The sequence below is a fragment of the Marmota monax genome, unplaced genomic scaffold, assembly GCF_021218885.2.
Source record: "Marmota monax isolate L192 unplaced genomic scaffold, Marmota_monax_Labrador192_F-V1.1 WCK01_AAM20220418_F8-fsc00005, whole genome shotgun sequence".
NCBI lineage: Eukaryota > Metazoa > Chordata > Mammalia > Rodentia > Sciuridae > Marmota > Marmota monax.
This window is the reverse complement of record NW_026692254.1, coordinates 18,832,167-18,844,111: the sequence shown is the minus strand read 5'-3', so window position 1 is coordinate 18,844,111 and position 11,945 is coordinate 18,832,167. Positions and strand designations below refer to the sequence as shown.

Below are 11,945 nucleotides of genomic sequence, written 5' to 3'. Positions count from 1 at the left end.
AGAGCTGACCTGCTCTCTGCTCAGACCCATCCTAAGTCAGTACTACTTGGGAGGGAAAAAAAACAAAACAAAACAAAAAACGGTGTGTCTGTTGGGGGCAGGGCCAAAAGGGGCTAGAGAGAGATATCAGAAAGACCCCATCTTTTGGGAAGGGGAGTATTTCTACTGCATTTCACCATCATATCCAGAATGCAATTTTTGAAGCTATCAATACCCGCTGCCTCCAATACCCCTAGAGTTTTAATCTTAATTATATTATTAAGTGAAGTACTGTGCTGTCAGGACGTTGAACATGATTTATGACGTCTGCCTATTAAAGGATCGATTGTGAATATCGCTACTATCATCTATCAATATTCTCAACTAGGGGGTATTTCTCCCACCACTGTTGTTATTTGTGATACGTAAATCTCAGGTTGCAGGAAAAAACTATTTTTTCTTTGCAGAACTGGCTTTCCAGGTGCAGCAGCAATAAGTTTAGGAAACTGGGAGCCTCAGCGAGTTTCTACCGCATCTCACACCCCAGAGAGAGTTTAAAGATTTTTTTTTTTTTAAATGTTAAAACCAGTGAGTTCTCCCTGAGGTCTAGCAGAGGAAGGAAAGACAGAGACTTTTTCAGGGAAAGGAGGAACGTCTGCAGGTCGATATCAGGGGCCAGCGTTTCCTAGCTGCCAGGTGATTTGCAATGAGATGAGAAAGAATAAACCCAGAAACAATGTGGCCCTTTACAGGAGGATGATGACTGGCTGGGTTCTGGCGAAAAGTGCTGGGGGCTCGAATGTATATTTCTTGATCAGATACCTGGTCGTGTCTATGCCCAATTTCCGCGTCCAATTTCGGCGATCAATAAAAATTTTGTGCTTTGAGCCATCCCTACATCTACGCTTCCACCTGCTGGTGCCTCCTCTGCATAGGTGGAGGCGGGTGCGAAAGGCGCAGCGGGTAGGCCTGGAGGAACCCCAGCGCAGAGGCCTTTTGTCTCCAGAGAGCAGCAACTGTTTTTGCCACTCTCGCCGGGCACGGCACCCGGTTACCAGCGAGTCTCAGGCTCCTGATTTAGGGGAATGGGAAAGACAGGCAGAGAATAGAGCAAAACTCCCATTCTGTTGGCCTGGGAAGGGAGGCTACAATACCCAGCAGGATGGAGCTTCCAGTGCGGCGAGAGGGGATCTGAGCTGCGCGTTGCCGGTGCCCTAGACTCGCACCAGGCGGCGAACGCCTGAGGTTCCCTCCATGGCTAGTGAGGCGCCAGAGTCAGTCAAGCGCCCCCTGGCACCCGAGGGAGGCCAACCTCGTTTGAAACCGTGTAGCCGCGACCTGGGCGGGAGTAGGCGTAGGACGCCGAGCCCAGGACCTGCCTGTGGACCTAACCTCCGGGAGTAGAGCGGGAGGCTACCCACCTGCCCAGGTCTGACCTCAGCGGCCCTCACAGCCCAATCCTCCTCTCAGGATTCCAGCGCGAAGAAGAACCAACACGAATAGAACTCTTTGGCTTTCCTTTCCCAGACCAGAAGCTTGGGGCCACGCAGGACAGACCAGCTATGGAGACACACCGAGGTCAGGTGGGGAGGTCCCTTCTGCAAGGCTGATGGATGATTACAGCACCCTGCCGCCCCAGGTCCTGGAGTGCACTGAGGAGCAGAAACTTTGACTTCCATCCGTGCAATTCCACTTACCTGGCTGCTTGCCTGCCTTGGTCGGGTCACACAAGCTTTGAAAACTACCCTTGCCTACGATGGTTTATCCTTAGGTTTGGATACTCTGAGGAATATGAACACAGTGACTAGCATGTAGTAAGCACTCAATAAACATTAGCTGTCATTTTTTACAATTATTAGGTACATCTTTTCCCTCTAAGAGCACCCTCCCAACCCCAGAATCATCTATCCCAGACCAAACACTGCCTAACTATGATCATGAAACAGCCCTCAAACTAGTACCAGGGGCCCATCAGCTGCCTCTGCCAGCTCTGAGAGCTGCCCCACCCCCCACCCCCGGCACTGTGGAGTGGTCCATCCTTGACATGCTGGGAAAAACCCCAGCCCCTACAGTTCCTCCCTGAAGGTGTTTGTCCAGACCTGGGTCACCGGAGCAGAAGACACAGAGGTCTTTCATGTGCCCTGTACAAGTCAGCATCAGATGAGGGGAATTTTAATTAAATAAGAAGCCCCTGGGAAGAGGGATGATGGTTCATCAGTTTTGTTGTTTTTGTTGTTTTTTAAGGGAGGAATCCTTCAGTGAGATATATTTATGGTTGGGAAATATGGGGATACTCAAGAGCAGGCTGAGGCAGGAGAAGCATGGAATGACCCATTTTTCTTCCAGGAACATTTCTTTAGGTAAGCCTTTAATCAGCCTCTGGTGCGGGTTGTGGGGGAGTTGAGGGACATAACAAATTCATCAACAATATAACCGGATGTTTTGGGCCGTAATAAATAAATAAATCTAACTCTACTTTCTGATTTTTTTATTACCAACAATACTAGTCGTAATGTTATTATTTTGCAAACGATATTTCAGCCCATGGAGCAGCTACAGGAGCCATTCCCAGGACCAGGGTCACCTGCTGTCACCCTACTCTCCATTTCCCTCTCTACAACTCTCCTGCAACCTGACGGATGTTCTTGGGCCTGAGCCCGTTTAAAAACGACAAATGTCTAGTTAATACAGACTATCCATTCGCTCTTTATTTCTAACCATTTTTGGGTGCGAAGGACCCTGAAGCAGGTCTAACAGCACAGCGTGCCTTGTACGGTAATCGCCAAAACGTTGGCCTAATTTGCAGTTAGAAGATCTGGAGGGAGGGAGTCAGGAAGAAACCGGTGGCCTAAGGAGCTAGATTTAAGCTTTGGAAGGATCGGAAATTAGGGGACTGGAAGAAGGATGTGATTCATATTATTCTCCCCCTCCCACACAGGATCATGTGTCTCCTCACTGGGCCTTTGGGGACGCTGCCCTTAGCTCTCCGCAGCCTGTATCCCTGTGTTTTGCTTCTTGGATCCACACCATTGAGCGCCTGGGGCGCCCTTCTCAATGCGCTCAGACCCCACGCCCTCCGCCTGGCTTCTCCCAGGCCCCGGGAGGAGGCGCTGGTGCCCGGGTCGGGTCGGCCTCTGGTCCCTCCCAGGCGGCGCCTGGTGCTCGCATTCACAATGCCCCGCTTTGGGAGGAGGACGGACACACACACACACACACACACACACACACACACGTTAGGAGGGGAGTTTGATCTTGTCTCATTGGCGTCTCGGACCTGAAAGGAAAATCGTTTGGGTAAACAGCCAGGCTTCCAGGCTTAACGCCCGGCTCCCGCCCCCGCCCCTCTCCCCCTCCCCCTCCCCCAGTCCCCTTCAACCCCACCCGCCACCCGCACTTGGTTCTGCGGCCCGGCCGGGAGCGAGCTCCGCGCGGCCGGGAGGGAGCCAAGGGCTCCCCAGGTTCAAAGGGCCGCAGCCCTGAGGGAATGCCCTCTTCGTTGTGTCCCGGGGTACAGAAGCGGACTGCAGGGCTGTGGGACCGGCCTAGGTCACGGTAGGAACCGCGAAACCTCACTCTTCCCTGAGTAGCTGGTCCCTGGGGAGGGTACGGGGGAGTTCTGAGCCCGGAGGGACATTTTCGCCCAAATCGGGCAGAGGCCGAGCCTGGCGCTGGCTTGCTTCGGGGCTCCACCGCGGCCCCAACGGGTCCCCCTGGGTCTCCACCAGGTAGCCATAGGCATTGGTACATTGTGTGCACTACTACCGGCGCTAGCCTTGAGCTTCTGCTTACCCTTTGGGGATTACCAGTCCCCCACCTGCCTCCAAAAGGCCTTAGTTCCTAGTGAAGTCTTTAACCTAATATTAAGCGTTTTCTAAAGTTTGCTTCTTTCTAAAAGAGAGTTCTTCACTTAACCGGTTGTAAACATAATTACTAGTTATTAACATGCAAAAACCATTTTTAGTATTTAAAAGGATAATGGTTTCTCCCTAGCTCACCCTTAAGCATGGGGAGAACCTTGAAATCTGGAAATATCTTGATATAGAATATTAGACCCAATTATGTGGTGATTTCCCTGTTCTCTAAAGCAATTCTCTCTCCTCCCTTCCTCTGTCTCTTATTCTTTCCTTTTCCTTCTCCCGGTCTCAGTCTCACTCTAATCCAGGAGTCATTAGCAACACCCTCTGGCTACATGTTTTGCATCAGTGAAACATTGTGACATAGTTGTAATACAAACTCTGCCGTCTTGCACTGCATCTTGTGGTAGGAAGTGTAATAGCAATAAAAATCATTTTTCATCTCCAGGCATTATTCAGTGTGTGTGTGTGTGTGGGGGGGGTACAGAAGAACTGAATGTGAGGAAAAAATAAAAAGGAAGGGGTAAAGGAAGAAGGAGAGTGGGGGAGGGGAGAGTTAAACATCTTTCAATTTAGAACCCTTCTTCTCCAAACTGTGAGCATGTAGATTCAAGCATATCATTTTCTATGATCTCCTCTCCAATGCTTTTATCCCTTCTCTTCACTGCCATCCCTCAGAGGGCCTCAGGACCCTTCTCTGGAATTGTCTCTAAGCCCCCTGGGTCTCTCAACTGCTATGTTCCTCCCAGGTTACCACCCTCTCCCAGAAAGCCCCAGAACTTCCAGGGCTCTGGCCACCCCTTTCTCAGTGGGCTGGCATGAGGGATGTGCCTCCAAGTTCTGCTAGAAAATTGGGGCCTCTCTTGTGTGGTCTCTCAGGAATCTTTCCTAGCTTGATGGAAAAGGGACAAGCCAGCCAGAAAGCTAACCTGGCTATTTTCCTGGTTGCAGCACTGTAATTTCTGAGTGGGAACTCTGAGAGCCCTCTAATCTGCAATGAGGAGCGCTGGCTGGTTATAGGGAGAAAGGGCACTCACTCCATGCCCTGCCTGGCCCTTGGGGGCACATCCTGCCAACACAGGGGTATAAAGTCTCAAAAAATTGTCCCCACCTTAAGTTTGCTCAGGCAGAAAAATAAAGGGACTTATGCAACAGTACGTACACAGCACTTCCATACCAGAGTCCCTAGCATTTCATATGTAGAATCCATTAAACACCTTTTAAAAAGATTAAGTTGTAATCAAAATTATAACAGATAAAGTTCTGTACCTTTCCAAAACAAACAAGCAAACAAAACCCCCATAAGTTCTCACTGGACTTTAAGAGATGTTCTTTCAAAACTGTTTGGTATATGAAGTGTATTTTTATTATATTACTCCTGTCTCTGGGATAGTGCACTTTTGAAAGTAAATTGAAACAAAGACTCATGAAACCATTTAAGTGAATTAAATTTTCTGTGTTTTATAGTGCTGTGGAGGTACTTAAGAGTGGGGCAAACATCTTTAGTTACCAAGGGGGAAAATAGAGCCAAATGTCCAGTTTCATCTTGAAGAGAAACGCTGTGTAATTTGTAATTCTTGCCATTGCTACTTTCACTGGCTGATAGGTGGATACCTCAAGGACTGCATTTTATGGTTATTTTGTTAGTAAAGTCAAAAGTTGAGAAAAATAAGATACCAATGGGCTGGCGACTGGTATGGCAAAGCCTCTCTAATGCCCGACTGACCGGAATGAATGAATGGATTTCCGAGGAAATCATAATTGGTAGGGGATGACTTCATAGGCACTTGTCTCATGGGAGATATTTGCATCGGCCACCACTAAATGACCCGATACATGACAGCTCGAACTGGTAGCCTCCTAGAGAACACTTCTCGCTTATTTTATCCTTTCTAGGAAAGTAGCCTCACAGTTTGGGTGACTACCTTGAGTTTGATGAAAGTATACTTGTATATTTCTTCTTCTTCGGTTATTTTTCTTTCATTCCAATGTAGCCACTATATATGTATCGCTCACAGATAATGATTTTTAAGCAGTGGGTAGAAAGCCTGTGGGTTTCGGCTTCACTTAGGGTTTTTATTGCAGGAAAAAGTCCTAGTGACGTTCAAGTTTGGCTGCGGGAGGGGAGGAAGGGTTGGCCGCGTAATTCCAGTTTCCGAAGCGAGGTGGCGCTCCAGGGTACTGCAGCGCTCCCGGTTTTCCTCCACCGTGCGATTCTGCCGCTTTCCCGCAGTACGGCGGCCGCCACCGAGCAACTTGAACGCAGGGTTTCTAAAGCCTCGTCGTAGAGACCAGGAGTGCTCAGACCCGTTTAGGCCGAGAGGCCCTCAGGGCAAAAGAAGACACGAGGCTACTACCCAGAAAGGCTGATGGCGGCGGGGAACAAGGCAGGGCAGAGAACGCGGTATCTTCTGGGAGCCGCTGCTCTGGGGAAATTGCGAAGTTGGATCGCCCCTTGGTACCCAACCCCCGCCGACAGCACCGTTGCGGCTACGGCTGAGGGCCCTCGGGGCCCGAATCAGCCTCCGCCTATCCCTGGGAGGTCGACCTGAAACACGCGGAGAGTGTCGCGCATCACCCAACCACTCTGACTCAGGGAACTTCACAATTTTTTCCTTTTTGTTTTTAATGGAAAATAAATAAAGGAAACAAAATCTGATGCGCACGGTCTTTGTCTCCCCAAATACGAAGCTCTCCTGATTTTCCCCTTTCCCTTCCCTTTCTTTTCTTCTATTTCTTTTTTTCTTCTTTTTCCTTTCCTTTTCTGTAATTTTCCTTCCCTTTTCTTTCGTTCTTTTTCTGTTTTCCCTTTCATTTATGGAAGCCGGTTTGTGTGTGTGTGTGTGTGTGTGCGCGCGCGCGTGTGTTTGAGAGAGAGAGAGAGAGAGAGAGAGAGAGAGAGAGAGAGAGAGAATTCTCAGTCTTAAAAAGCCAGCATTGAGTAAATGACAGCAAAATTGAGGAAGAAACTATTTTGATTTATTGAACGGATTTCACTCCATAGGATTTCGTTTCTACATAACTTCTGCCCTTCCTGGTGTCTGCCTCACAGCCCCTAATCAAAGATGACCTGGAGGAAAAGTCTCTCACTTTGCACTACTAATCTGTGGTTGTGGGGACCCTTTAAACCCATTTTTGAAACAATGATAGAAATAATAATAGTAATGATAATAGTAGTAGTTGTAATGAACAGTATTTCCATCTTGCCTGAATTTCCTCATGGTTTTGCAGCAAGGTTTGTCAGAACAGCAGCAATGCAAAATGGCTGGGTTGCTACTTTGGGATCTTCTTTTCAGCAGTGGTTCCATAAGAATCCCTGGATCCCTGAGCTGTCCCTCTTCCAGTGGGCTTGGGTATCAAGCATGGGCCCTCCTAGCTGTAGGGAAGTTTTTTCTTGACCTGTGCAGGTCTTGGGTCTCAGACTTGTAGACAGCTTCAGGCCTTTTAGCCAGTATTTCTGGCCATCTAACCTTCCCAGAAGTTTTGTAGCTTAACTGGAGGAATTTACAGCACAATATAGGATTCTATATAAACTCGGAGGGTCAGGTCATTAGGAATATTAATGTGTGATTAAGAATTATAAACATGATCTAAAAGTCTCTTTCTATTCATTTCTTCAAGTATTTATTTGAGCTAAGTGATGAAAAGTGACAGTTATGAAATAGACAGCTTTTAAAAGTAATGAAGGCAGATGAGGCTTTAACCTGTCGATTGCTATAAATCAACTTTGAAAAAGATGAATGAAGAATGTTATTTTGGCACCTAACTGCCAACATTTGCTGTACTGGCTGCTGGCCTTTGAATTGGCCTGCCAATGTCATAGGGGTAGTTTGAGTCTCTAGAGCATGGCCCTCTGGTGACTGGGAGGCCTGGGACTCTGCTACCAAAAGGGAGACATTTTCTGTTTAGATGTCGCCACTGGTTGGGGCCACTGCAGTGTGTTGGAGCAGGGGACCTCAACCATGAGCACAGTTGAGAATTCAGAAGAGTGGTCACCCAGGAGACTGGAGTCATAATAGCTGTGCGCTTAGCCCAGCTCTACAGTCCTTGCTGAAGGGTCAGTTCCAGCATGATTCCCCGAATTATCTTACTAACTCCCTGGACTTGGTGGCAGCAGTGTTGCTAGGAATGGGGGTGGGGAGAAGACCAAATTTCTCCAGGCTCTGGGAGGGGGTATGAGGTTTTAGGTGACATTGAATGGCTTCCATCTTCCAGGGGAAAACTGTGAAAAGAGGGGATGGGGGCTGCAGAGAAATTGGGCAGGTGTCTTCAGGTCTTGGGGAAAAGGAGGGGAAGGGTCTGGATTCTGCATTTGTCCCAGTCAGAGGACCAAAAAATTACTTTTAAGAAAGATGATCTGATGTGATATTTTATAGTAAAATTTACACATATTCATGGAGATCTCAGCTCTCCTTAACTGTCATTTCAGTCATAAAGCTTGTGGTGAGGAATGACTTCTATCCTTCTCACCCAAGCATTCTACCCCCAAACGTGTCATTCAGGATCTGCTTGTCCTAACGCTTCCTCCCAATGATCACCCATGCCCCTCCCTTGCATCTTGGAGAAATGCTGGCCACCAGCATTCTCTCCAAGAGGCTCGAGCCTGCTTGAGAGCCAGCAACAGGTTTTGCTGAGTGGCTTCTGCAGAGTTCTCTCCTCCTTCCCTCTCCATCCTCAGTTCTGGGGTTAACTGGGGGAAAAGGCGTACTTCTCTTCCGCTCTCCCTTGGCCATCCATAGCAGTCCTTGGGTAAACGCCAGGTGGCTGCAGAGATGGGCCACACTCCCCTAGCTTTCAAATTCTTGGCTGAAAGCTCTGACTCAGAGGACCCTTTGGGGATGAGACCCAGGGGAAAGTACCAGTGAGAAAAGTGGAGAGGACAACGCCCTTTCTGGAGACGCTAGCCACCTTCTCGGCGTGCTGAGCTTTTGACTCCTTTCAGCTCACCCTGTCCTGTGGTGCCTCCCGGCAGGCTGGGAGCCTAATAACAGACCTCTGGCAGCCCACCACTTCTGGTCGGAGTTCCCTTCTTTGGGGACCCGGAAGCGGGAAGGGCGGAGCCCAACCCTGGAAATTTGAGGCTCCAGCCCTGTCCGAGCCCGGCCGCCTCAGGGTCAACAGGAGCTACAACCTGTGGGTTGCTGTCGACAACAGGCTACCTCTTGGCCACTGACTCCTACCCGCCTCACAGCAGCTGGGGTACCCCGCACCCCAGGCTGGAGCACAGAAGGTCCGGGGAGCCTTCTCAATCGGGCAGTGTGGTGGTGGTGCTGGCAGGAAACCGGCGACTTCCATTTTCCTGCCGGGCGGAGGGAAACTCTTCGGAGGTGGCGGGTTGAAACTCCTCCTCCACTCCGCCCCGAGGCAGCCCGATCTCGGTTAGCAGCGCGTCTCCGCCCGCCCGAGCGTTTTCATAAATCAGGCCGCTGGCAGGCTGCTAATTAGCTTGGGCGGAAAAGAATGAGAACTCCATAGCGCACGGTGGGGTGGGGGTGGGGGCTCAGTAGGTGGGAGATCAGAATTTCCCTAGGACCATCCGGAGACTCCTTGGGGCACTTCAGCAACGACCGCCCAAGCCACAGCACATCACCTCCTCCCAGCCCTGGCCTTCTAGCAGGGTCGTCTAGATCACACGCCTCCCGCACTGCGCGTATCCCCACGTTCGACCCGGCCCGCCCACCCACGCGGAGGCCAGCTCTCCCACTAGTTGAGCAAGCCCAGCATTAATTAACTCCCCCTCTACCCCTTGCAATATCAGAAGACTTTCAAAACTCATCCCCAAGTGTTTTCCTCCTTAAGCCTAAAGTCTGCGCTTGAAAATAACCGCTAGAAAAAGAGGGTAGTTGGGTCTGGAAGAAGGGTCCGCCACCGCAGGGCTTTGGGACAACAGAAATTCCCCAATGATAGTGTGGGGTATGATGTGGGATGCTATAACCCTATCCCTCCTCCCCCAGTGAAAAAGCAAGGCGGTCAGTAAACATTAGAAATAACATTAAAGTTGGATTATTGATTTTCATAAAAATTGCTAGCAAAGGATACTGCGAGAGAGAACAACTTCTGTTTATTTTCGCTTTTCCTCCCCCACCCTTCTCTTAGCCCTCTGGGCTCTGTACCCCTCCCAGCCCTTCCCACCCTCGGTCGGGAAGCGACTCTTGAGATGACATCACCGCGGAGACCCGCGGCCTCCCCGCCCCTGGCCCCAGGACCCCAGAGCCAAGATTGACAGGTGTCGCTCGCAAGGACAATGCCTTCCAGGTGTCACCGTCACAGTCCCATCCCTACTAACTCGCCCTTTTTGCCCCCTTCCGTTCCAACTCTCCTACCCACCCCCTTTTCTCCTCTGGGAGAAGCTCTCTCACTCCCACCCCCACCTCCTTGTAGCTTCTCGCATCTGGGCACTGGGCCTCAGGTCTAGAGATACTGGCAGGGGGCTGGCACCAAGGGGCAGGGGTGGCTGGGACTCCGCCTACTGCCTGCCGCAAAGCCGCTCGGCGATGCCAAAGGCTCGGGTGAGGGTCCAGGCGACTACAGCCCGGGAGTGGGCAAACAGTGAACATGCGTGCATTTTAAAGGAACTAGCGCTCTCTGGGCTTCCTTGTCTTTGCTCTTTATTCCCCCCACCCCACCCATCACAAACACATTATATAACAGACGCGAAGATAATCCTGCCATCTGGCAAATCCCAAATTTGGCGACCAAGCTCGGAAAGCAACAGCGACGTCTCATCCCGGGAGTAGGTGGCCGGTCCTGCCCTATTCCCGGAGCTAGGGCAAAGGCGATGGATTCTGCCTGCACCGCCCCCACCTCTGCCAGATCCCTCTCTGACCCCGCAGATTGTGGGTGTTTTCTCTTGTTCTGGGTAGCTATTCAGGGGTCCAGAATGGGGAAGCTGCAATTGTGGGGTTTACACTCTATTTTCCGCCAGTATTGCCTCAATGAACTAAAACCCAAATTCGGCTTCATTATGTACAACCGAGTGTAATTTATAGCTGGGCGGCCTGTCTGCGGCAATTTAGATCATTTGGTGATAAGGATCACACTTATTAGATTTCTTCAAAGCTGATGGGGTTTTCTATCTTTTTTTTTTTTTTTTTTAAGGAGGGTATTTGTGCTAAATTGCCCGGTGCTGGTGTGATAACTGTCAAAAGTTTGACATCAAAGGAGCTAATATTATTCAGTTACCAGAGGAGCTGTCTGTCTAAATAAGAATATCTTAATTACTGCATCACAAAGGTAGAAAAGGGGTCGAATCTGAAAAGGGGAGAGGTATTCAGCCAGCTCCTTTTGATGCACTATCTATATTAGACCGATGAACGCGCTTAATCAGGCCTAGTCCGATTTCCTTTCCTCTCCCTGTCGGTCCTCTGAACTTTATAACTATATGTAAACACGTTGTCAGTGGGGACATAATCTTCTCGGGTTCTTATTAGAAGAAATTTCCATCCTCTCCCGTTCTAGATTAGGCGGTGGAGTCCGCTCCATCAATGAAGGGACTAAGGTTTCGTGGACAATAATGTGACAATTGTTGATGGTTTGTGACCCATAAAATGTGGAGGTGACTGTTCTGGCTTTGGTATGTAATTATGCAAAACACTTTCCATAAAGACTTGCCATTCGATCTAATGGCAGTCCCTGCGGTCTATTTCAAAAAGGGAGGGTCTATGTACGCAGAGAGAAAAGTAACATTTGTTTTAACACAGGTTTTATGGTGGTGGTGGGGGGGGGGGGGGTAAATACAAACACATCCCAACGCCACCCAAAGTATTTTTCCAGTCAAATTAAAATAATTACGAGGGGGTTTAATAAGTTAATCATAGCAACACGGCCCTACCAAACACTGTGGGGGTGGGGTTCAGGCTTCAGCCTTAACACCTCCCGACCTGGGACTGTGCCTGAGAGTAACAATTCACTTCTGGGGTTTTCAGGAGTGGAGTAGGGTGTCTCTGCCTCAACTCAGCCCACCTGGGTGTCCCACTGGGCTCTAAATTACCTGCCAGGAGCTGAGTTTGGGAAAGGGTTTGGGCAACGTCTTTAATGTCTTGAATGAATTACTTGGGAGAGAATTTTTAACTAAGCGGGCTTCTCCCAAGAAATGCCCCCATTCCCCTTCCC

General features: G+C 49.6%; 1 long non-coding RNA gene across 1 annotated transcript in view; it reads left to right on the top strand.

Moving 5' to 3' along the window:
* The first annotated feature begins 3,373 nt into the window (after positions 1-3,373).
* Positions 3,374-11,945, top strand: part of LOC124087419 (uncharacterized) — a 42,604-nt gene continuing 34,032 nt past the window's right edge. Inside the window, exon 1 of the long non-coding RNA XR_009226109.1 lies at positions 3,374-3,531. This is a non-coding gene — a long non-coding RNA (uncharacterized LOC124087419). The remainder of the gene's footprint in view (positions 3,532-11,945) is intronic.